We start from the raw sequence: 26,488 nt of genomic DNA on the forward strand, positions 1-26,488 counted from the left end.
TGATTTGAACTTCCTTTTTCCTTTTCTCAGTTTCTTTCCCAATCCTAATAGATGTTTTCCACAGTTCTCTCATGGCCAGCCAGGTAGTCCTGGCTTTCTCTATGTGCCTGCACTTATAGGCCTCAGAGGACAGATTCTGCACTTTCATGGAACCCTCTTATCTGAGTCAAGCCCTAAACCTGCGTTTTCTCATTTTCAGCTTTATAGCATTCTGTGGTGATGTATCCTTATGTTCATTTTACCCAGGGAGAAACTGAGGCCCAGAGCCTTAATGTCATGGAGAGTCCCAAACTCTCCCATTCCTGTTGGGGGAAGGGAGGATGAACTCCTGTCACCAATTCAGCCCAAGCATCTTTCAAAGTCCACAGGGAGGTGACCTCACTTACTCTGGTTCCCTCCAGGTCTGGATTTGGACCGCACTCAGGTCTGTCTGCCTCGTGAGCTTGGTGCTTACCCAAGATTGCCCCTCCCCCACCAACCACCCCCTAACCTCCCTCACTTCCCCTTCCTTCCACAGCCCATCCTGGGGGGTCATTCATTGTGCTTCATTCAGCTGGCCCCTTCTCAGGGTCTGGGGAAACAAAGGCAGGAGGGATGTGAGTGTGGCCCCTGAGGTGAGGCAGGACACATGAGGCAAAGAAAGAGCACAGGGAAGGGGGAGGTACGAAGGGCAAGGTCTTGGTCTCTGCTCTTTCCCATGGGCTGTCCACGGGCCTCTGCCGACATCAGCACTCTGTTTACTTCCTCTTGTTTTGCAGGCAGGGAGGGGCCCAGAGAAGGCTTCTCCTGCCCTGGTTGGGTGCAGGCGTGCAGTGAGCCCTCCAGGAACTAGAGTCCAGCTGGGAAGGGAAGACTCTCAGCTTGCTTCACTATGTGAGGCAAGTAGAGGGAGACCCAGGCCCCACAAAGTTGAAACAGGCAGGGATGACATCTCCCACTTCCTGTGTGTCGGGTGCTTTGCACTCGTGTTGGCCATGTTTTCTTATTTGCTGTATTCTTGATGCTCTGACATCTGGGGCCTCACTGACCCGGGAGAGACTGTCCCTCCCAGGGCTGCCAGTTCTTAGAAGAGCAATGGACGTGCCCAGGAGCTCACCTGTCATATGCAAACCAGCCAGTCCAGAGCCCACACTCCCCACCACCTCCTCCATCTGGCTCTTATGCTCCAGGAGGCCCATGTTCTTCTGCCATATTCATCCCAGGGCCAGGTACCAGGCAACTAGGGACAGCCCCTAATCCCCAGAGCCCACAGACATTATTCATACCAGCTGATCCTAAACCTGCCTGCTCTCCCTTGCCTTGTCTTTGTCACAGAACCTACAACAAAGGCTCCTGCCCATGTTTCCCCCTCCCTCCCTCCGCCTCCTGACTGACCCTAGTGCCTCCCTGCATGGCCCTGCGTGGAGTGCTGGGCATCTTGTTTTTATGGTTTTGTGAATATAAACTGCTTCCTTCATAACAGTCATTTGCATGTGTGTCTTACCATACCTGATTAAAACACATCCAGTTATGTTTTAAAATAGCTCTTAACTCTCCCAGCAGCCCCAGGAGGTAAGCAGGGTCTATTTTGATCCTCATTTTTATGCAGGAAGAAACTCAGGTCCCGAGTGAGATGATGAGATTTAACTGAGGTCACCTCACATGTAAATGTCTGCTGTGGCGTTGGGTCTGAGCCCAGAGCCCGTGCTCCCTACCACTTCTCCACGCAGTGATGAAGGTCAACAGCCCTCTGGCCCCGTTAACAGGCAACACTTCCCTTTTCTGTGTTGTCTTCCTTCTGCACAGGGAGAAGCTTGAGGACTGATTGGGACACTGGCTCAGGGGGTCCTTGTCACATGGCACAGTGAGTGGGGCAGTCAGTGCTGACTGAATGTTTATGGAAGAAGGAGAGATCTTTAAAGGATAGGTATCTGTGTGATGATCCATGTAGCTTTCCAGGCCATGTGCAGGGTCCTCTGTGTTACCTCATCCTGTCCTCACTGGGACGCTCCAAGGGAGGTACTGTTACTACCCCCACTTTACAGATGAGAAACCCGAGGCTCAGGGAAGGGAAGTCATCCATCCCACAGTCAACTCCAGAGGCTGCGTCTGTAGTTCCTGCTTCTGTCATATTCACAAGTTTCATCTCTGTGGGACCGAGACTTCCTCTCTTGTCAGCCTCCTTTTCATGCCACCAGGATGCATTTCAGCTCCTGGTCAATCTGACAAATGCTGATTGGGCTTCTAGGAGATGAGAGCAGAGGGCTGAGAACTGGGGATCAAAGGCTGACCCCCGACCTTGCTGAGCTCCCAGGCTGGGAGAAGTGCAGGATACTCAGAAGAATGGGACCAAGAGATCATTGTCTGCACTTCCCCTCAGAGCAGTGTGCTGGTAAGTGTTCACCAAACAATCTCTAGAAAAGGAGTCCTGATTTGTAGGCTTTTCCAATTTCCATGTGTCAAGTTAACTATTGTATGGACTGACTGACTGTGTGCCCCCCTCACTCCAAATCCATATGTTGAAGCCCTAACCCCCAGTGTGGCTGTATTTGGAGATGCGTCCCTAAGGAAATGCTTAAGGTTGAATGAGGTCATGAGGAGGGGGCCCTGGCCCAATAGGAGTAATGTCCTCATGAGAAGTGACCCCAGAGTGCCCCCTCTGCCTCCTCCACGAGTCTACACTCAGAGGCCATTGTGAACACAGGGCAGGAAGGCGGCCGCCTACAAGCCAAGGGAAAGAGGCCTTAGAGTAAAACCTACCTTGTCAGCACCTGGATCTTGGGCTTCCCACCCTCCAGAACTGAGAAATACATTTCTGTTTTTTAGCCACCCTGTCTGTGCTATTTTGGTCTGACAGCCTGAGCAGATAATACGACTACCAATGTGAAATCACTGAATGTGAGTCAGGAGGAAATGTATAGCATGTGTCATTGTACAGCCTTCCCACCGTGAGGATACAATAGCACAGTAACCTCGAGAGCATACGTAGTAGTGAACTATGGTTAAAGAAGTAGGAAATGATGAGCTTCCCTCATTTTTAATATAATTTAATTGTAAGTTTATATTATTTTATTTTTTCTTGATTAATATTTTTTTGTTGTGTAAAATATACATAACATAAAATTTACCATTTTAACCATTTAAGTGTACAGTTCACTGGCATTAAGTACACTCACACTGTTGTACACATATTATTTAATTTTTAATAATGGCTGTGTTTAACAACTGGCTTGCAACATTCCCCCAAATTTAACAGTCAGCTCCAGCACATCCCTGTCTGTGGGGTCTCCCCAGCGATCCTCAGGTTGCTTGGCAAATTTAGGATAAAAAGCCACAAAATTATCTTATTTATGTGTATTTCACAGAATTCAAATTTATGATGAATTATGATTGATATATAAATCCTCCTTTTTCTTTCTCTCCCCTCACTCTCTCCCCTTCCTCCCTCCCTCCCTCCCTCTCTCTCTCTCTCTCTTTGTAATATCTTTTTAGTAATCTCTCACTCTGAAAGGCTGATAATTTGCTTGCAAGTCCTGAATTGGCAAATGGATCTCAGTTAAGGTCCTGAACACTGGATGCAGTTCATCACAGCCCACAAAACTTCACGTCATTGCATGTCACTGGTCCCTGGTATTTATCTGTTTTTGGTTTAAGACAACAGAAATTTATTGTCGCAATTCTGGAGGCCAGAATCCACCATCACAATGTCATCAGGGTCATATGCCCTCTGAAGCCTCTGAGAGGACGCTGCCCTGCCTCTTGCAGCTGCGGTGCTCCTGGCAATCCTCAGCATCCCTTGGCTTGTAGACACATTGCTTCAATCTCTACCTCCCCTGTCTATTTTTTAGTGTTACTATTGGGCTTCATTACATTCCTGATTCACAGAACTGGACCAATGGCTCTAGAGTGATCCACTGAAGGACAAAGCAAAATTGTGATGAAAAGAGTTAACGCTGAAATGAACACAAGCATGTGAGGGCAAATGAGACCCCAGGGGAGCAGGGAGGGAGTTTGTATCTGCAGAGATGAGTGAGTGAGGGTGGCGACACCCAGGGCCGAAGGAGAGAAAGGCATCTCCAAAATCCGGGGATGATATCTGAAAACTGGGAGTGGCCCACACCCCCAGTGCTTGCCCCCGGGACACAATCTGTCATGGGACTTTATTAAACTGTGATCTCTGTAGAAAATTAATTAGATACAAACAAAAAGCAATGTTCCTCAGTACAAATTGGTGAATTTTGTTTCTAAAAGTGAAGAAGGTGGGACTTCCCTGGTGGCACAGTGGTTAAGAATCCGCCTGCCAATGCAGGGGACACGGGTTTGATCCCTGGTCCGGGAAGATCCCACATGTCACGGAGCAACTAAGCCCATGTGCCACAACTACTGAGCCCACATGCTGCAACTACTGAAGCCCACACACCTAGAGCCGGTGCTCCGCAACAAGAGAAGCCACCGCAATGAGAAACCTGTGCACTTCAAGGAAGAGTAGCCCCCGCTCGCTGCAACTAGAGAAAAGCTTGCGCGCAGCAACGGAAGACCCAATGCGGCCAAAAAAAAAAAGGTGGAGAAGGTACCAAACCTCGAGGCATTACTCAGCTGTGCTTCCTGTAGCCTAACAGGATAAAGTCCTCCTGTTGGGCCTCTGATGATAGGGCTGCCACAATGTGCCGGACGTCTCCCCTTTTCCCTCCCACGCCTACCCTGTGTGCTTGTCATCCCTGCCCTTACCCGGGGGTTGATGGACTATTGCCCCGTTGTGCTCAGACAATGGGAGCAGCAGAAGGGTCCTGATCGAGGGGGTGTCTCCTGGCCCCTCCTGGGTGTGGCCCCCAGGGTGTGGTCAGGTTCACTGCAGGCTGGTCACCTTCCTTGTGGACCATAGGTTTGTCCCTACCAGTCATGGGTCCCTGACCCAAGCGCAACCAGAGGCCCACATGCCTTAGGTCAAAATATTTGAGTCTGCTCATAATCTGCTTAGTGAGAGATGTGCTGTATCTCTGCCTTTCGAAGTAGACCGTCTTAATACAAAACTGAGAAGTATGTCTTTGTACCAGTGAAAGTTAGCAAAACAGAAACAACTGTATTTAATTATTATTGCATGAGCCTGCAGTTTCTGTTAATGCGTTGGTGATATTTGCAAGACTTTTAAATTAAAGACATACGGAATTCTTAAATTATTACATATTTATTTTGTGAAATTTATTTTTTTCCTTCTCCCAGTAAAATCACTAAGTATGGTGTTACAATCAATACTTCACATAATTTGTTTTCCATTGACAGTAATGCCAAATTAGACATTTCTTGAATCATTGTAGTTCGGAGGTGGTTTTGTTTTATTCATTTCCGTTTGGAGAAACTTCTCTCTGTTGTGGCAGCCCGAACTAGGATCATCAGTACTTTTCTTAAAGGAACACTTAGATTGGGAAATGTCACACATTTTATGTGACATGTTCACGTGGTGCGGTGTGGTCACGTATCAGAAGTTATTATTGCAGAAAATATTACAAAATGTTTTTATTTCGTGATCTAAATTATCAATTATGCCATGATTTTAATCACTTTTAAAAGCAACATTGGTAGCTTGCTTTATGCATATGTCAAACCCATATATATTATATATTTTATATATGCATATATATACTGTATATATATATTCACACCCAGGCATGTATATAGAAATATAATAGGACTTGTTTTAAGTTCTTCTGTGCCATGTACAACTGTTATGCACAGTGTGTTAATTCGTGAGCATCTCTGGAACCAGGAATTGGAACATGGAAAGAAGAAGGTAGGTAGTGGGTATTTGGCACAGTTGGGAGGCAGTTACTTGTTATGCAAAAATCGATTGCCTTCAAGTTATCTGAGGGAAAGACTTCACAAGTTAATTTGTCTTTTCTGTCAGTTTGTACTCCTCTGCTGTTTCCTTCACACAGGCCCATGCACTGACAGTCCTCAATGTCAACAAGGGCATGACCCCCAGATCCTTACGGCATTTGGGTCCTGTCCCATTTGCGTTGGGACATGGTGTGAGCTGTGGGGAGAAGTACTTCTCTGGGCCCAGAAGGGTGTTAGTCATGAGTTCCCTCTTCACAGCTCCCAGGTTGCCCTGGGCCAGCAGTGGGGGCTAGATTCCAGTGACCCAGGTGTTCATGTGTCTTCTATGAATTCACTTGTGTGTTTGTTTGTTTATTTATTTATTAAAAAATATTTATTGGGACTTCCCTGGTGGCGCAGTGGTTAAGAATCCACCTGCCCATGCAGGGGACATGGGTTCGAGCTCTGGTCCAGGACAATCCCGCATGCCACGGAACAACTAAGCCCGTGCACCACAACTACTGAGCCTGTGCTCTAGAGCCCGCGAGCCACAACTACTGAGCCCACGTGCCACAACTACTGAAGCCCACATGCCTAGAGCCCGTGTTCCGCAACAATGAGAAGCCCGCGCAATGCAACTAGAGTAGCCCCTGCTTGCCGCAACTAGAGAAAGCCTGTGCACAGCAACGAAGACCCAACATAGCCAAAAAATAAATTAATTAATTAAAATATTTATTTATTTGGTGGCACCAGGTCTTAGTTGTGGCATGCGGGATCTAGTTCCCTGACCAGGGATCAAACCCTGGTCCCCTGCACTGGGAGCTCGGAGTCTTAACTACTGGACCACCAGGGAAGTCCCTCACTTGTGTGTTTATGCTCAAGGCTTTCCAGAGCCTGGGGCCAGGGTAGGATCCCTCTTGCCTGAATGAAGCAGCCTTCTCCCTATAGCACACATTCTCCCCCTCCCCCTCCCCAGGACTGCAGGTATAAAAGCAGACTTGCTGGACTGGCCTGAGGCCGCCACCCTGTCTCTTAGCGTGCTTCTATACCCTTGCCCACCCCTTCCTATCTAAGCATCCCTTTCTTCAGCTCTCTTCCAACTGCCTTCATCTGAGAGAGCCACCTGTTTCCAGCCAAGACCCACCCGCTTCATATCCGAGTCTGAATTCACTGTTGGCAAATGTGTGGTAGATAGGGAGACATGATCAGCAGATTTTTTAAAAAAATATATTTATTTATTTATTTTTATTTTTGGCTGTGTTGGGTCTTCGTTGCTGCACATGGGCCTTCTCCAGTTGCAGCGAGCAGGGGCTACTCTTCATTGTGGTGCGTGGGCTTCTCATTGTGGTGGCTTCTCCTGTTGCGGAGCATGGGCTCTAGGTGCGTGGGCTTCAGCAGTTGTGGCTCATGGGCTCTAGAGCGCAGGCTCAGTAGTTGTGGCCCACGGGCTTAGTTGCTCCACGGCATGTGGGATATTCCCGGACCAGGGCTCGAACCTTTGTCCTCTGCATTGGCAGGCGGATTCTTAACCACTGCACCACCAGGGAGGCCCTGATCAGCAGATTTTTGTCCTAATTTTTGCTGAAAAACGCCCGCTGCACGATAGCAGAGCCGCAATGTAGACTGGAAAATGTAGACAGGAAGGAAAGGGGTCTACAGCCAACCAAAGAAATGGCAACTGTATTTCTTTTTTTTTTTTTTTTTTGCGGTACGCTGGCCTCTCACTGCTGCGGCCCCTCCCGCCGCGGAGCACAGGCTCCGGACGCGCAGGCTCAGCAGCCATGGCTCACGGGCCCAGCCGCTCCGCGGCATTGTGGGATCTTCCCGGACCGGGGCACGAACCCCTGTCCTCTGCATCGGCAGGCGGACTCCCAACCACTGCGCCACCAGGTAAGCCCTGTATTTCTTTTTTTTTTCTTTTTGCGGTACGCGGGCCTCTCACTGTTGTGGCCTCTCCCGTTGCGGAGCACAGGCTCCGGACGCGCAGGCTCAGCGGCCATGGGTCACGGGCCCAGCCGCTCCGCGGCATGTGGGATCTTCCCGGAACGGGGCGCGAACCCGTGTGCCCTGCATCGGCAGGCGGCCTTTCAACCACTGCGCCACCAGGAAAGCCTGCAACTGTATTTCTTCATTCTTGGATCTGAAGTGTACCGGGTAAAGTAAATCCTTACGACTGTGTAACAAACAGCCCAAAATGCCAGTGGTTGAGCACAATGAAAGTTCCGTCCTGGATCCTATAACATTCCAGTGTGGATGTTCCTGGTCAAAGGCTTCCTGGGCATCTCTCGTCCATCAGTGATTCTGGGACCCAGGCTCCTTCTGTCTCACAGCTTCACCTCCTCTGGTTCCTTAGGATCCTCTCCATTCACCTGGCAAATAGGTGACAGAGCTTGGAGGATTGCACAAGAGGGTTTTACAGCACTTCTTGTGGAAGTTACATACTTCACTTCCTTTTACACTTCATCGGCCAGAAATCAATTGTCTGACCCACCCCCGTCTGTATGAGAGGCTAGGAAATGTGTTTAGATGTGGGAACAGGATTAGGGTGAGGCAAGCGAGGCACTCATCTCAGACTGAAGGTTTCAGGGGATGCCAAAAAAACTCAGTAGGTTTTGAGTGTCTTGTTGATGTTTGCGTCCATTAAAGCCAGGAAGGTAAAATTATAATAAATTCTGGTTTGGGTGTAAATAAAGTCTTTAAACTTAAAATAGTGTTGTGAGTTTTAATAGACCTCCTTTTCAATTTTTCAATATTTTTTCCAACTCTTTAGTATTCTGTTAAAAATTATCCATTAAAAATACATGAAAGCATGTACCTAGGGGCCCACACTTCTGTGTGTCTGGTAGGAAAGGTATCTAGATCTTGAGGAACACATAAGAATCTCTGCCAAATCCCCACACTTTATTCTCATCCTTTACGTATTTTATTCTTCATCTTTGTTCTTTAATAATGAATGCCTTTAAGCAGGACACTTTCCTCTGCATACATGCTCATTGTGTCCAAGGTTTTGGTGATGTGTTTTCCTTCTTATCGCTTCCTAAGGGGTTTGTTATTTCTCTTTTAATTTCTTTTTGATCCAAGAGTTATTTAAGAGTGCATCTTTTCATTTCCCGGTATATGTAGTTAAGATTTTTTGGTCCCATTAAAAGAAATCAGCCTTATTGAGCTATGAGTTACATACCATACGGTTCACTCATTTGTTTTTTATTTATTTCAACAAATTTTTTGTCATTCAACAAGTGTGCCTGCTGTCTTTATTTTTCTTAATTAATTTTTATTGGAGTGTAGTTGATTTACAATGTTGTGTTAGTTTCAGGTGTACAGCAAAGTGAATCAGTTATACATATACATATATCCACTCTTTTTTAGAATCTATTCCCCTGTAGGTCATTACAGAGTATTGAGTAGCGTTCCCTGTGTAGTAGGTCTTTATTAGTTAGCTATTTTATATATAGTAGTGTCAGTTCACTCACTTCAAGTGTATAATTCTATGGTTTTGGTATACATTATTAATTTTTAAAACTTGTGGTAGGGCTTCCCTGGTGGCGCAGTGGTTGGGAGTCCGCCTGCCGATGCAGGGGACACGGGTTCGTGCCCCGGTCCGGGAAGATCCCACATGCCGCGGAGCGGCTGGGCCCGTGCGCCATGGCCGCTGAGCCTGCGCGTCTGGAGCCTGTGCTCCGCAACGGGAGAAGCCACAACAGTGAGAGGCCCGCATACCGCAAAAAAAAAAAAAAAAAAACTTGTGGTAAAATATACATAACATTTTCTATTTTAGCCTTTTTTTTAGTGGCATTACTTACACTCACAATGTTGTCCAACCATCACCACTGTCTATCTGCAAAACTTTTCCATTACCCCAGACAAAAACTTCTTTCTTTTGCATGTAGATATCCAATTCTCCCAGCACCATTTACTGAAGGAAACTTGTGTAGTTTTTTAGTGGTTGCTCTAGGGATTATAATATATGTGCTTAATTTTTCAGTTCAGTTAAAATTAATATTTTACCACTTCAAGGGACATGAAGAAAACTTACAACCATAGAGTTCTCTTTACTCTTCATTTTATGTGGTAATTATCATATGTATTAAACTTATAATCATGGAAAATCTCACCAGTAATGTTATAATTTTTGCTTTTGATAGTCATATATATTTTAAAGAATTTAAGAGGAGAAAATAACCTCTTCTATTCACCTAGATAATTACCACTTCTGTTGCTCATCCTGCATCCCTGAAGTTCCAAGTTTCCCTGTGGTATCGTTTCTCTTCCCTGTGAAGAACTTCCTTTAGAATCTCTTTTAGAGCAGGTTTGCTGGCCGTGAGTCCCTTCAGTTTTCCTTCATTTGAGAATATCTATTTCATCTTCATAACTGAAGGATGTTTTTGCTGGATGTAGAATCTCGGTTGACAGCGCTTTTCGTTCAGCACTTTAAACATGTAGTTTTGCTGTCTTCTTGTCCTCCAGGCTTTCTGATGAGAAATCTGCATTTGTTTGAATTATTGTCCCCTGTGTGTAATGCTTTGTGATTCTCCGGCAGCTCTCAAGATTTCTCTCTTTATCTTTAGCTTTCAGTGGTTTGATTATGCTGCGTCTGGAGATGGTTTTGAGTTTATCCTGTCTGGAGTTCACTGAGCTTCTTAAGTCTTTAAATTGATCTCCTTCAAGTATTTGAGAAGTTTGCAGCCATTGTTTGTTCAAATATTGTTTTCTGCATTGATCTCTATCTCCTCTTCTTCCGGAATTCCGATGACACATACGTTAGACCTTTTTATTTTGTCCCCTGGGTCTCTAAGGCTCTGTTCATTTTTATAAATCTGATTTTTCCTGGCTGTTCAAGTTGGATAGTTTCTTTTGATCTGTTTTTATGTTTACTGACTCTTTCCTCTGTCATCTCAATTCTGAACTCGTCCAATTAGCTTTTTGTTTCAGCAAGATCATGTCTGTCAGCTTTGACGTTTTCATTTGGCCCTTTCTTATGGGTTATATTTTCTGCTAAGATGTTTGTCTTTCCATCCACTTCAAGACTGTTCACCTTTATTTCGTGGAGCAAGGTTGTCATCGCCGTGTCAAAGTCTTTGTCTAACAATTCCTACATTTGTGTCATCTCGAGGTGTGCGTCTTTTGCCTTGCGGGTTGTTGAGATTTTTCTGTCTCCTTCTATCTCAAGTAATTTTGGATTGCATCCTGGACATTTTAACTGTTGCTCTGTGAGATGCTGGGTCCTATTACAATCTTCGGAGGGTGTTGATTTCTCTGTTTTGGCAGCAAGTTGGGCTGACTAACTTCAGCCCAAAGTCCCAACATGCCTTCTGTGGGCTGTGATTCCAAAGCCATTTCCATTTTCAAAAATTTGGCTGTGGAGTTTGGATCTGTCCTGTGTGTGCATCCCACCCGCTTCCTCTCCTTCTCCCCCTGCCCCTCCACGGCCCATGGGCCACCCTGGGACCGAGTGGGGATCTACAGCACAGTTTAGTTCTCGAAGCCTTTGGTATGTTTTTAGGATCAGTTCCATGTATGTGTATCTTGGACATGGGCTCCATATGCAGCTGATGGAATTCCTCTTTCAACCTTCCTCCTCTTAAAGATAGAAAGCCGAGGTTTTAGCTTCCTCATCACTTCTTGCACACACTTCTGGTAACTGCATCTGCCTTTAGGGGAAGCAGTGAGAGGGAGGGGAGAGAAAAAAGCAGGAGGGGTGCGTCCCAGGCTCTTTCAACAACAAGGGCTCTCTTTCCTAGTTTCTGTGGTCAGGGAGAAGGATTTTTTTCTCTCTCCTAGTTTCTGTCCGGGTGAGCATGGCTGCCGCTAGAGCTGGGTTGCCACTACTGCCATGAGAGTGCATCTTTGGGTCTTACCTCAGGGCAGAGCTGGGTAGGATTACAAAATAAAACCAGGGTTCTCCTTCTACTCTCTCTGTAGTCGTCCTCTGATCGGAGAAGGAGGGTTTTTGTTGGAGCTTTTTCTTCCTGTGCCTGCTCTGCAGTTCTGGGATTCAGGATGCTCTGAGTCTGAGCTGAGAGATATGGGAGGAAACCAAACCAAACCAAACCATAAACTCACTGCCATACCTTCCATGAGTTTTGATTTCTCTCTCCAATCTGTCCGCTATTCCTTACTTTTCAGGGTCTTCCAATTGTTGCTTCATGTATTCGTCCAGGGTTTTAGTTGTAATCAGTGGGGGAGATATAGGATGGAGTATATTTACTCATCTTAACCAGACCTGGGACTCCTACCTTGATATTTTCTTTTTTTTTTTTTTAACATCTTTATTGGAGTATAATTGCTTACCTTGATATTTTCAGTCCCACAAATTAGACATCATTGGTACTGTTTTATAAGCTCAGTATTACTTTTTTTGTATTTTATTTTATTTTTTTAATTAAATTTAATTTTTTTAATACAGGTATTTTTTTTATACCACCACCACTCCCCCCCCCATTTTCCCCCCTTGGTATCCACACATTTGTTCTCTACATCTGTGTATCTATTTCTGCCTTGCAAACTGGTTCATCTGTACCATTTTTCTAGATTCCACATATATGCATTAATATACGATATTTCTTTTTCCCTTTCTGACTTACTTCACTCTGTATGACAGTCTCTAGGTCCATCCACGTCTCTACAAATGACCCAATTTCGTTCCTTTTTATGGCTGACTAATATTCCATTGTATATGTGTACCACATCTTCTTTATCCATTCTTCTGTCGATGGGCATTTAGGTTGCTTCTATGACCTGGCTATTGTAAATAGTGCTGCAATGAACATTGGGGTGCATGTGTCTTTTTGAATTATGTTTTTCTCTGGGTATATGCCCAGTAGTGGGATTGCTGGGTCATATGGTAGTTCTATTTTTAGTTCTTTAAGGAACCTCCATACTCTTCTCCATAGTGGCTGTATCAAATTACATTCCCACCAACAGTGCAAGCGGGTTCCCTTCTCTCCACACCCTCTCCAGCATTTGTTGTTTGTAGATTTTCTGATGATGCCCATTCTAACTGGTGTGAGGTGATACCTCATTGTAGTTTTGATTTGCATTTCTCTAATGATTAGTGATGTTGAGCAGCTCTTCATGTGCCTCTTGGCCATCAATGGAACAGGATAGAAAGCCTGGAGATAAACCCACGCACCTATGGTCAACTAATCTATGACAAAATTGGCAAGGATATACAAGGGAGAAAAGACAGTCTCTTCAATAAGTGGTGCTGGGAAAACTGGACAGCTGCATGTAAAAGAATGAAATTAGAACACTCCCTAATACCATACACAAAAATAAACTCCAAATGGATTAAAGACATAAGTGTAAGACCAGACACTATAAAACTCTTAGAGGAAAACATAGGAAGAACACTCTTTGACATAAACCACAGCAAGATCTTTTTTGACCCACCTCCTAGAGTAATGGAAATAAAAATAAACAAATGGGACCTAATGAAACTTAAAAGTTTTTGCACAGCAAAGGAAACTATAAACAGGATGAAAAGACAACCCTCAGAATGGGAGAAAATATTTGCAAATGAATCAACAGAAAAAGGATTAATCTCCAAAATATATAAACAGCTCATGCAGCTCAATATTAAAAAAACAAACAACCCAATCAAAAAATGGGCAGAAGACCTAAATAGACATTTCTCCAAAGCTCTGTATTACTTCTGATTTACCTACATCCTTGCTTCTTTTTTCTCACCATTCCCTTTTGTACCTCAGACCTTACTTCCTTCTGTTACTTTTATTTTGTCTGGAAATGTGTTTATTTTGCTAGTGTTCTTGAAAATAATTTATCTGTGTAAATAATTCTAGGTTGACTTTTTTTTCTTAACAGTTTAGAGATAACACTGCACTTTCTTTTGGGTTCCAGTGAGGAGGTAGCTGGCTCATTCTGCAGATACTGATTTTTCATTTTGCCTGCTATTAACATCTCCTCTTTGTCTTTGGTATTTTACAGTTAGACTAGAATGTTTATAATTGTGGACTTCTTTTTATTTCTTATGCTCGCTTGGTGAATTTATTGGGCTTCCTGAAAGTTCATTGTCTTGTCAAATAGTGCTTATTTCCTATTTTCTCTAATCTCTCTTTCTGAAGTCGTATTATTAGACACAGCAGAATTTTAAAAAATTTTTATTGGAGTATAGTTGATTTACAATGTTGTGTTAGTTTCAGGTGTACAGGAAAGTGAGTCAGTTATACATATACATATATCCACTCTTCTTTAGATTCTTTTCCCATATAGGCCATTACAGAGTATTGAGTAGTGTTCCCTGTGCTATACAGTAGTTAGACACATCAGACTTTTTTACTCTTTTATGTTTGACTTTTTTTTCCTTCCTATTTTCCCTCCCTGTGCATCCATGCTGCATTCTGACAATGTCTTTGGACCTATCTTAAGCCAACCCACAAATTTTATCTCCAGCTGTATTTCATTTGCTGTTTCATGTACCCACTGACTCTTTTATTTCAATTTTTATATTTTATATTTGTAGAGTTTCTATTTGTGTTTTCTTCCCCCAAATCTGCCTGGTCAGTTTTACATTCTCTTGTTTCATCATCCTTCCAGTATCTTCTTTTATTTCTTTAAACCTATTGATTTATGAACAATACCATCTGATACTAATAGCAGCAGTCTTTGAAGACCTAACTTTGCAGTTGTTTCTGTAGTTCTTTTGCTCATGATCACTTGTTTTGTTGTGTTTTTAAATTGATATTTCATCTTACTTGGAACTTAATCTGTGGGAATTCTTTGAGACCTAGATGTGAGTGCCTTCCTCCAGAGGGGATCTGTGTTTACATCACTGGGTGCAGGTATACTACCTGGCGAGGGTCACTTTAAATGAAAATTTCAGCTTTGTATTTTTTAAGGCTCACAGGCATTGTGAATGCGGGCCTAAACCCTTGAGAGTGTGGGTGAGGGTTAGGGATGCTCTGAGGGAAGATATCTTTCATGCTTTTCTCTAACGCTATGGCTGAAGAATCAATCTCTACTACCTCCCCCTTCATGGCAGTTCTTTCTCTTCTGGCTCACTGTCAGAGGGTCAGTGATTTAGTGGTCCTGGCTTTATGCAGAGGTCTCGTCTGATCTCCATCCTGCTCTGGCCCAGGCTTTGCCTCTTGTCACCAGAGATTTGGAGGCTGGCTAAAGCCCAGGCGTTAGCTTTGAGCCCCTGGGGACTGGAAGATTGATGCAAGGTATCTTCCAGGATACATTCATCTGCAACTTGTCTCTAATTCTTGCAATATTGTGATTGATAAGAAGTATATATATTTGGTCATTTGGATGACCAAAACATATTTCTCATATATATGTGGTTTTCCTCCACAGTTCCTGACTCACAGCTCCCAAAACCCTTGGAAATTCCTGAGCCATGAGAGCAATAGGAGCATCTTTTGTTATAATATTTGGTCTCTTATCCTCAGTTCTTGAAATTGTTTCAGAGCCATAAAGGTGAAATGGGCATCTTGTTATTCATAACAAGCCCCTTTTCACCACAGCTGGGTTTATATTAATGAGGTGACTTTTAGAAAGCACCACAGGATGGGGGCTGGTTGCCAGAGGAACGAACCATGACCTTACCCCCTGATTTCTGTGGCGAGCAGAGGGGTTGGAGGTTGAATTAATCACCAACAACCAAAATTTAACCATACCTATGTAATGAATGCTCCATAAAACCCCAAAAGGCTGGGGCTTGTAGGGCTTCTGGGTTGGTGAACATGTGGAGGTGGATGGGAGAGTGCTCCAAGAGAGCATGGGAGATACCTGCCCTTTCCCCTACCTTGCCCTAGCATCTTCTCCATCTGGCCATTCCTGAGTTATATATCTTTTTGTAATAAACTGGTGATCCAGGAAGCAAAATGTTTCTCTGAGTTCTGTGAGCCGATCTAGCAAATTAATCAAACCTGAGGATGTTGGCGCCTCTGATCTATAGCTGATGGGTCAGGAGCCCAGGTGACAACCTGAACTTGTGATTGGCATCTGAAGTGGTGGTATGGTGGGAGGAGTAGTCTTGCAGGACTGAGTCCTTACCCTGTGGAATCTGACCCTGTCTCGAAGTAGATAGTGTCAGAATTGAGTTATTCTCAGCTGGTGTCTGAACATTGCCTGGTGTGTGGGAAAACCCTTACAACACACTCATTGGAATTGGGGTCAGAACCGTTTTTAACTTTACACCATGATTTTGAGAGGTTTATCCAGTGTTGATAGATGAACTGGAGTTCATTCACTTTAAATGCTGTTAAATATTTCAGTGTGAATATTTACCATGATCCACTTATTCATTCTCCTATTGATGGACATTTACGTTATCCTCAGTCTTTGACTATTGTAAATAATGCTGTAATAAACACTTCTTTCCATGTTTCTTTGGGTGCGTGTGCAAGAGTTTCTCTAGTGTATATACCTAACAGTGGAATTCCTGGGTCACAGAGTATGTGCACTTTGAAATTTTGGAGATTATATTTAATTGTTCTCCAAGCAGTACCAAGACACGCTCCCACCACTGTTCACTTTGCCTCCAACATTTAAATTTTTACCAATCTGATGTGGGTGAAAATGACGATTTTCATTGACATGTCCTTGATTGCTAGAGAGAAGATCACGTCTCATGTTTTGCCCATTTTGGTTTTCTCTTCTGTGAACTGCCTCTTTGTATTGATCTTGTGAATATTGGAGACCAGGAGTAATCATTAGTGAGATCCATTACACCTGTAACCTGCGCTCACTGCTCAAGCTCACTTTAACTGCTGCTGCAGAAGGTTTGCGTGTCTTCCAAGCTTCATGCAGCCTAAATAATAAAGATATTTGTCCAAGTTGTTTTTTTAGTAACTTGGAGTCAGCTGTGTCCAGTTCGAGTTTGAGCCAGATGAGACTAAGACTACTGACCCTCAACTGGGCATGCGTGAGTATCCACTCAGGGACCTTTAGATGACAGAGGGCCCAAAACTCCACCATCAGAGCATGGTAACACCGTCATTTTCTGAACATGTGTCCCATGAAGAAGCCACAGCTTAGTTGCACCTGTGAAGAAGGACAATTGCCTCACTTTTTCTTTTCTCCGATCACCTTATTACCTTTCCCTGTGCCCTCCCTGCCTCAGCTTTATCCCATCAATATCCTGTGCCCCTCCCCTTCCGGGAGACAGATTTGAGATCCATTCTCTCCTCTCCTGGCTTGGCCGCCTCGTAAATACAGTTTTTCTCTGCTGCAAACTTCGGCGTCTCGGTGTTTGGCCTGCTGCCTGTCCAGCGAATGAGCCAGGTTTGGTAACAGTTTCCTATTTCTAAATTGGTTTGCCATTCATTAGATATTTGAAATTTGAATTCTTTGTCAATCATATATGTTACAAACGTCCTTTTTCTGTCAGTGGCTTGTTATTTCCCTTTACTTTTGAACTATAGAAATTTAAATCTGATCTCAGATTCATCAAACCCTTTGTGTCTTTTTAAGAAATCCTGTCCTACTCTTTTTTTAAAAATTCATTTATTTTATTTATTTATTATTTTTGGCTGCGTTGGGTCTTCGTTGCTGCCCGCGGGCTTTCTCTAGTTGCGGCGAGCGGGGGCTACTCTTGTTGCGGAGCATGGGCTCTAGGCACGCGGGCTTCAGTAGTTGTGGCTCACGGGCTCTAGAGCGCAGGCTCAGTAGTTGCGGCGCACGGGCTTAGTTGCTCCGCGGCATGTGGGATCTTCCCGGACCAGGGCTTGAACCCGTGTCCCCTGAATTGGCAGATGGATTCTTAACCACTGCGCCACCAGGGAAGCCCCTGTCCTACTCTTAAGGTCATAAAGACAGCCTCCTGTATTTTATGTTAAAAACTACAAGTTTGCTTTTCATATTTAAGTTTTTCATCCAGTTAGAACTGTTTTTTGTGTAAGGTGTAAAGTTGGAATTTAAGTATTTCCAGATGGATAGCCACTTGTCCTTGCCATCCTTCCCCACTGAATTATAATGCCATCTCTCTAATATATAAAGTTTCCATTCCTAGGCTCTCTTCTCATTGCTCTATTTGTGCCAAAGCCACATTTTCTTAATTTCAATAACTTTTTAATTAGTATCAGTATGTGAGACCTGGTATGTGAAACCCTCATCTAATTTTGGTTCTTCAAAATCTCATTTAGTCTAGGTGTTTTTCTCCTCCATTTGCATTTTAGAATCTGTTTGCCGATTTCCATGACAAAACCTTTTGGGATTTTTATTGGAATGGTATGCATTCATGGACTAATTTGAGGAGAATTGACATATTTATGATATTAAGTCTCCATCCATGACCATGGTGTAAAATTAAAATAAATTTCAATAGTTATACAAATTTTTCAAGAAGGTCTTACATATCTTTTGTTAGATTTATTCATTTATTCCCTATTAGCATATTGCTTGTTTTGTTAGATAATTGTACTTTAATTAATTCAGGTCGATTGCGGTATGATTTACATACAGCAGAATTTATCTTTTTTTAGGTATTACAGCTCAACGGGCTTTTAAAAGGTATAAGGTTCTGAAGCCACCATCACAATCAAGACACAGTATTCCACTACCCCAAGTTCCTTCATGTCCCTTTATAGTCAATCCTTTCCTCCCATTTCTAGCCTTTGGCAATCACTGCTCTGAATTCTGTCCCTATACTTTTGCTTTTTCCAGAACGTCATATAAATGGAATCATACAGTATGTAGCCTTAGTTTGGCTTCTTTCACTTAGCAAAATATTTTCGAGGTTTGTCCACATCATTATGTGTATTGGTAGTTGATTCCTTTTTACTGCTGAGTCGTATTCATTGTATGGAATGTACCATGACTTGTTGACCCACTCACCAGTTGATCAGTTGATGGACAATTTCTTCCCTCCGTTTTGGATGGTTATGAATAAAGTTGCTATGAACGCTGCTGTACAGATTTGCATGAGAACATGTTTTCATTTCCTGGGGTAAATACCTAGCAGTGGGATTGTTGGGTCATATGGTAATATGTATTTACATTTATAAGAAATTGTCAAAATGTTTTTCAAACTGGTTATGCCATTCTTCATCCCCATCAGTGAAGTGTGAGAGTTTTACTTCCTCTGCATCCTCACCAATTCTTGGTATTGTAGTGGTATCTCACTGTGGTTTTCTTCTGCATTTTCCTAATAAATAATAATTTTGAACTTCGTTTCATGTGATTGTCATCTGTGTCTGTCCTTTGATGAAATATCTGTTCAAATCTTTTTCCAATTTTTAAAACTTGGGATTTTTGTTATTGAGAAGCCTTTCCATGTTGCGTTGCAAGTTCTTTATCAGATGTGTGTTTTACAAGTGTTTTCTCCAGTCTGTAGGTGATCTTTTTATTTTCTTAATAATATCTTTTGAAAAGCAGAAGTTAATTTTGATAAAGTCCAGTTTGTCAATGTTTTTCTTTTATGGATCATGGTTTTGGTGTTAAATCTAAGAAATCTTTGCCTAACTCAAGGTCACAAAGATTTTCTATTTTTCCCTCTAAAAGTTTAATAGTCTAAGTTTTTACATTGTCTATAATCTATCTTAAGTTTTTAAAATATATAATGGAAACTATGGGTCAAGGTTCATTTTTATTTTTTTGCACGTGGATACCCAATTGTTTTAGCATCACTTGTTAAAAAGATTATTCTTAACTTATTTACTTACCTTGGCTCCTTTGTGGAAAATCAGCTGAATATACAGTCCCTTGGTGTCTGTGAAGGGGATTGGTTCCAGGACCCTCTGTGAATACAAAACTCCCAGGATGCTCAAGTCCCTTATATAAAATGGCATAATATTTGCATATAAGCTACACAACCTTCTCATACAATTTAATTTTTAATTATCTTTTATTGAAACATAACTGACATACAGTATTAGTTTCAGGTGTACTGCATAATGGTTTGACATTTGCATACATTATGAAATGATCACCATACGTCTAGAAACCATTTATCTCCATGCAGAATTATTACAATATTATTGACATATTCCTTATGCTGTATATTACATGCCCATGACTTATTTATTTTGTAAGTGGAGGTTTGTACCTCTTAATCCCCTTCACCTATTTTGCCCCCACTCCCAACCTTCTCTTCTCTGGTAACCACCAATTTGTTTTTTGTATCGATGAGTCTTTCATTTTGTTGTTTTTTAGATTCCACATATAAGTGAGTTCATATGGTATTAGTCTTTCTCTGTCTGACCTATTTCACTTAGCATGATACCCTCTTCATACATCCATATTGCCAAAAATGGCAAGATTTTATTTTGTTATGGCAGAGTAACATTCCATTGTTTAAATATACCACATCTTCTTTATTCATTCATCTATTGATGGGCACTTAGGTTGCTTCCATCTCTTGGCTACTGTAAGTAATGCTGCAGAGAATATGGGGATGCAGATATCGTTTCCAATTAGTGTTTTTGTTTTCCTCAGATAAATACCCAGAAGTGAAATTGCTGTATCATATCCAGTTCTATTTTTAATATTTTGAGGAACCTCCACACTGTTTCTCACAGTGGCTGCACCAATTTACATTCTCACCAACAGTGCACAAGAGTTCCCTTTTCTCCATGTCCTCCCCAACACTTTTTTTTTGTCTTCTTGATGACAGCCATTCTGGCAGATATGACGTGTTATTTCATTGTGGTTTTGATTTGCATTTCCCTGATTATTAGTGATGGTAAGCATTTTTTCATGTGTCTGGAGGCCATCTGTAGGTCTTTTTTGGAAAAATGTTTATTCAGGTCTCCTGCCCATAAAAAATTTTTTTTTAATTCGGTTGTTTGATTTTTTGATGTTGAGTTGCATGAGTTCTTTGTGTATTTGGATATTAACCCCTTATGAGATGTATCATTTGCCATTATCTTCTCCCCATTCAGTAGGAGATCTTTTTGTTTTATTGATAGTTTCCTTCACTGTTGAAAAGCTTTTTAGTTCAATGTAGTCCCATTTGTTTATTTTTGCTTTTGTTTCCTTTGCCTGAGGAGACAGATCCAAAAAAAAAGAATATTGCTAAGACTGATGTCAAAGAGTCTAATGTCTGTGTTTTCTTCTAGAAGTTTTATGGTTTCAGGTCTTTCATTTAAGTCTGTAATCCACTTTGTGTTTATCTTTGTATATGGTGTGAGAAAGTAGTCCAGTTTGATTCTTTAGCATGTTGCTGACCAGTTTTCCCATTACCATTTATTGCAAAGGCTGTCTTTTCCCCATTATATAGTCTTACCTCCTTTGTTATAGATTTATTGCCCATATAAGTGTGGGTTCATTTTGATCTCTATTCTCTTCCATTGATCTAGGTATCTGTTTTTGTGCCAGTACCATACTGTTTTGGATACTGTAGCTTTATATTACAGTTTGAAATCAGGAAGTGTGATACCTCCAGCTTTGTTCTTACTCAAGATTGCTTTGGCTATTCAAGGGGTGTTGTGTTTCCATACAAATTTTAAAGTTATTTGTTCTAGTTTTGTGAAAAGTGTCCTGGGTATTTTGATAGGGATTGCACTGAATCTGTAGATTGCCTTGGGTAGTATGGTCATTTTAACAATATATTCTTCCATTCCGTGAGCACAGTATATCTTTATATTTGTTTGTGTCATCTTAAATTTCTCTTAGAGTTTTAAGAGTACAAGTCTTTTACCTCTTTAGTTAAATTTATTCCTAGGTACATTATTCTTTTTAATGCAATTGTAAATGGGATTGTTTTAATATATTTTTCTGTTAGTTCATTTTTAGTATATAGAAATGCTATATTTCTTTATATTAATTTGGTATACTGCACTTCACTGAATTCATTTATTCTAGTAGGTTTTTTTGCTATCATCTTTGGGATTTTCTATATGTAGTATCATATCATCTGAAAACAGTGACAGTTTTACTATTTTCTTTCCAATTTGGATTTTTTGTTTTTCTCTACTGGCTCCTGTGGCCAGGATTTCCAATATATTGGGTTGGCCAAAAAGTCCGCTTGGGTTTTTTTAACATCTAATGGAAAAATCTGAACGAACTTTTTGGCCAACCCAATACTATGTTGAAAAAAATTGGTAAGAGTGGGCATACTTGTCGTTTCTGATCTTAGAGGAAATGCATTTAGCTTTTCACCACTGAGTGAAAAAATTGGCTGTGGGTTTGTCATATATGTCCTTTATTATATTGAGGTATATTCCCTCTGTAACTCACTCTGGAGACTTTTTATCATACATGAATGTTGAATATTGTCAAAAGATTTTCCTGCATCTATTGAGGTGAGCATATGATTTTTATTCTTCAATTTGTTAATGTGGTATTACACATTGATCTGTTGATATTGAATCATCCTTACATCCCTGGAATAAATCCCACTTGATTTTTGTGTATGATCCTTTTAATGTATCATTGTGTTTGGTTTGCTAATATTTTGATGACTTTGCATCTATGTTCATCAGGGATATTGCTCTGGAATTTTCTTTTTTGTGGTTCATTTGTCTGGTTTTGGTATCAGGGTGATGCTGGGCTTCTAGAATGAGTTCAGAAGCATTTCTTTCTCTTCAATTTTTGGGAATAATTTGAGAAAGATAGGTTTAGCTCTTCCTAAATGTTTGTCAGAATCCACTTATGAAGCCATCTAGTCCTGAACTTGTGTTTGTTGGGAGAGTGTTTGTGCTTTTATTACTTATTCAGTTTCATTACTGGTAATCTATTCATGTTTTCTATTTCTTCCTGATTTACTTTCTAGGAATTTATCCATTTCCTCTAGGTAGTCCATTTTATTGACATAAGTTGTTCATAGTAATCTCTTTTATGGTGTCAGTTGTAACTTCTCTTTTATTTATGATTTTATTTATTTGGGCCCTCTTTTTTCCTTAAGGAGACTGGCTAATGTCTTATCAATTTTTTGTCTTTTCAAAAAACTAGCTCTTTTTGGTTCGTTTTTATTTTTTTAAAGTCTCAATTTCATTTACTTCTGCTCTGATTTTTATTTCTTTTATTCTACTACTTTGAGTTTTGATGTTCTTCTTTTTTTAGTTCCTTTAGGTGTAAGGTTAAATTGTTTATTTGAGCTTTTTCTTGTTTTCTGAGGTAGGCTTGTATTGCTATAAACTTCCCTCTTAGAAGTGCTTTTGCTGTGTCCTGTGTATTTTGGATTGCTGTGTTTCCATTTTTATTTGTCTCCAGGTATTTTGTGATTACTCTTTGATATCATCAGTGACATACTGTTTTGTAACCTATTGTTTACCCTCCACGTGTTTGTTTTTTGTAGTTTTTTTCTTATAGTTGATTTCTAGTTTCATACCCTTGTGTTCAGAAAAGATGCTTGATATGATTTCAATCTTCTTAAATTTATTGAGACTTCTTTTGTGAAGTGTGAGGTGATATCTCATTGTGGTTTTTATTGCATTTCTCTGATTAGCTACGTTGAGCATCTTTTCATGTTCCTATTGGCCAGTGTATGTCTTCTTTGGAAATATGTCTGTTCAGGTCTTCTGCCCATTATTTAACAAACAACCTTCTGGCCAGGTTGCTTGTTTTTTTGATACTGAGTTGTATGAGCTGTTGATATATTTTAGATATTAACCCCTTATCAGTCATGCCATTTGCAAATATTTTCCCCCATTCAGTAAGCTGTCTTTTTTTGTTGATGGTGGTTTACTTTAGTGTGCAAAAGCTTTTAAATTTAATTAGTCCCATTTGTTTATTTTTGTTTTTGTTTCCTTTGCCTCAGGAGACTGATCCAAAAAATATTGCTACAATTTATGTCAAAAAGTGTCCTACCAGGGCTTCCCTGGTGGCGCAGTGGTTGAGAGTCTGCCTGCCGATGCAGGGGACACGGGTTCGTGCCCCGGTCCGGGAAGATCCCACATGCCGCGGAGCGGCTGGGCCCGTGAGCCATGGCTGCTAAGCCTGCGCATCCGGAGCCTGTGCTCCGCAACGGGAGAGGCCGCAGCAGTGAGAGGCCTGCGTACTGCAAAAAAAAAAAAAAAAAGTGTCCTACCTATGTTTTCTTCTGGGAGCTTTATAGTTTCAGGTCTTACATATAGGTCTTTAGTCCATTTTGAGTTTATTTTTGTAAATGGTATGATAAATTGTTCTAGTTTTATTCTTTTGCGTGCAGCTGTCCAGTTTTCCCGGTAAAACTTATTGAACAGACTGTCTTCTCTCCATTGTATATTCTTGCCTCCTTTGTCATATATTAGTTGACCATAATTGCGTGGGTTTACTTATGAGCTCTCTATTCTGTTCCATTGATCAATGTGTATGTTTTTGGGCCAGTACCATGCTATTTTGACTACTTTAGCTTTGAAGTATAGTCTGAAGTCAGAGGGTGTAATACATCCAGCTTTCTTCTTTTTCTTCAAGATTGCTTTAGCAATTTGGGGTCTTTTGTGGTTCCATATAAATTTTAGGATTCTTTTTTCTAGTTCTTTGGAAAATGTCATGGATATTTTGATAGGGATTGCATTAAATCTGTAGATTGCCTTGCTAGTATGGACATATTAACAATATTCTTCCAGTATATGAACATGGGATATCTTCCCATTTCTTTGTATCACCTTCTATATCCTTTATCTGTGTTTTATAGTTTTAAGAGTATAGGTGTTTCACCTCCTTGGTTAATTTTATTCCACCTATTCTTTTTGATGTGATTTTAAACAGACTTGTTTTCTTGCTTTCTCCTTCTGATAGTTCATTATCAGTGTATAGGAAAGCAACAGATTTCTGAATATTAATCTTGTGTTCCACAACCTTATTGAATTTATTTATTAGTTCTAATAGTTTTTTGGAGACTTTAGGGTTTTCTATATATAGTATCATGTCATATGCAAATAAGTGACAGTTTTATTTCTTCCCTTGCAATTTGGATGCCTTAAAAAATTTTTTTTTTATTGAAGTATAGTTGAATTGCAGTGTTGTATTAATTACTGCTGTATAGCAAAGTGACTCAGTTATACATATATATACATTATTTTTCATGTTTTTTTCATTATGGTTTATCAGAGGATAGTGAATATAGTTCCCTGTGCTATACGGTAGGACCTTTTTTACCCATTCTATATATACCAGTTTGCATCTGCTAATTCCAAACTGCCAATCCAACCCTTTCCTACCCCTTGGCAACCACCAGTCTATTCTCTATGTCCCTGATTCTATTTCTGTTTCATAAATAGGTTCATTTGTGTCATATTTTAGATTCCACATATAAGTGATATCATATGATATTTGTCTTTCTCTTTCTGACTTACTTCACTTAGTATGATAATCTGTAGTTGTGGATGTCTTTTCTTTTACTTGTCTGATTACTATGGCTAGGATTTCCAACATTATGTTAAATATAAGTGGCAAGTGTGGGCATCCTCCTCTTTTCTTAATTTTAAAAGAAAAGCTTAAAAAAAAAAAGCTTTCAGCTTTTTACCACTGAGTAGTATGTTAGATGTAGTTTTCTCATAAATGGCTTTTATTATGTTGAGATATGTTCCCTCTATACCAACTTTGAGAGATTTTATATGAATGGATGTTGAATTTTGTCAAATTATTTTCTTCATCTATTGAGATCATCATGTAATTTTTATCCTTCCCTTTTTTTTTTTTAAATAGTGTAATGTATCACATTGATTTTTTGTAGGTATTGAGCCACCCTTGCATCCCTGGCATAAATCTCACTTGATCATGGTGTATCCTTTTTATATATTGTTGAATTCGGCTTGCTAATATTTTGTTGAGGATTTTTGCACCTATATCAATCAGAGATATTGTCCTGTAATTTTCTTTTGTAGTGTCTTTTCCTGATTTTGGTATCAGGGAAATAGTGGCCTCATAGAATGAATTTGGGAGTGTTCCCTCCTCTTCAGTTTTTGGGAATAGTTTGAGAAGGATAAGAATTAGCTCTTCTTTATATGTCTGGTAGAATTTCCCTGTGAAGCCGTCTGGTCCTGGACTTTTGTTTGATGGGATTTTTTTTTAAATTACAAACTCAATTTCACTACAAACTCAGTTTCATTACTAGTGATTGTTCTGTTCAGATTGTCTATTTCTTCCTGATTCAGTCTTGGGAGGTTGTATGTTTCTAGAAATTTGTCCATTTTTTCTAGGTTGTCCAATTTGTGGGCATATAACTGTTCATAGTATACACTTATGATTTTTTTTGTAGCTCTGTGATATTGGTTGTTATTTCTCCTCTTTCATTTCTTATTTTGTTTATTAGGTCCTCTCTTTTTCTTGATGAGCCTGGGTAAAGGCTTATCAATTTTGTTTGTCTTTCAAAAAAAAAATAACAGCTCTTGGTTTCATCTTTTCTTTTTTTTTTTTTTGGTCTCTATTTCCTCTCTGGTATTTATTTCCTTCTTTCTGCTGACTTTGGGCTATGTTTGTTCTTATTATAATTCCTTTGAATGGTAAGTTAGGTTGTTTGAGAGTTTGCTTGTTTCTTTTTTTTTTTTTTTTTGCGGTACGCAGGCCTCTCACTGTTGTGGCCTTCTCCCATTGCAGAGCACAGGCTCCGGATGCACAGGCTCAGCGGCCATGGCTCACAGGCCCAGCTGCTCCGCGGCATATGGGATCTTCCCGGACCAAGGCACGAACCTGTGTCCCCTGCATCGGCAGGCAGACTCTCAAACACTGCGCCACCAGGGAAACCCCTGCTTGTTTCTTGAGGTAGGCCTGCAAAGCTATAAACTTTCTTTTTAGAACTGCTTTTGCTGCAACCCATAGATTATGGAAAGTTGTATTTCCCTTTTCATTTGTCTGGAGGTATTTT

At 40.9% G+C, this 26,488-nt stretch overlaps 1 long non-coding RNA gene across 8 annotated transcripts in view; it reads left to right on the top strand.

Annotated features, from left to right (window-relative positions):
- The first annotated feature begins 745 nt into the window (after positions 1–745).
- The window catches only part of LOC125961538 (uncharacterized), a 49,851-nt gene continuing 24,108 nt past the window's right edge, over positions 746–26,488 (top strand). For 4 of the 8 annotated variants that reach the window (XR_007472398.1, XR_007472397.1, XR_007472399.1 and 1 more), the window contains exons 1-3: positions 1,853–2,371; positions 3,472–7,683; positions 26,221–26,385. This is a non-coding gene — a long non-coding RNA (uncharacterized LOC125961538). The other 4 variants (XR_007472400.1, XR_007472403.1, XR_007472404.1 and 1 more) reach the window with 2 other exon arrangements.

This window comes from Orcinus orca, chromosome 16 (assembly GCF_937001465.1).
Source record: "Orcinus orca chromosome 16, mOrcOrc1.1, whole genome shotgun sequence".
Classification (NCBI taxonomy): domain Eukaryota; kingdom Metazoa; phylum Chordata; class Mammalia; order Artiodactyla; family Delphinidae; genus Orcinus; species Orcinus orca.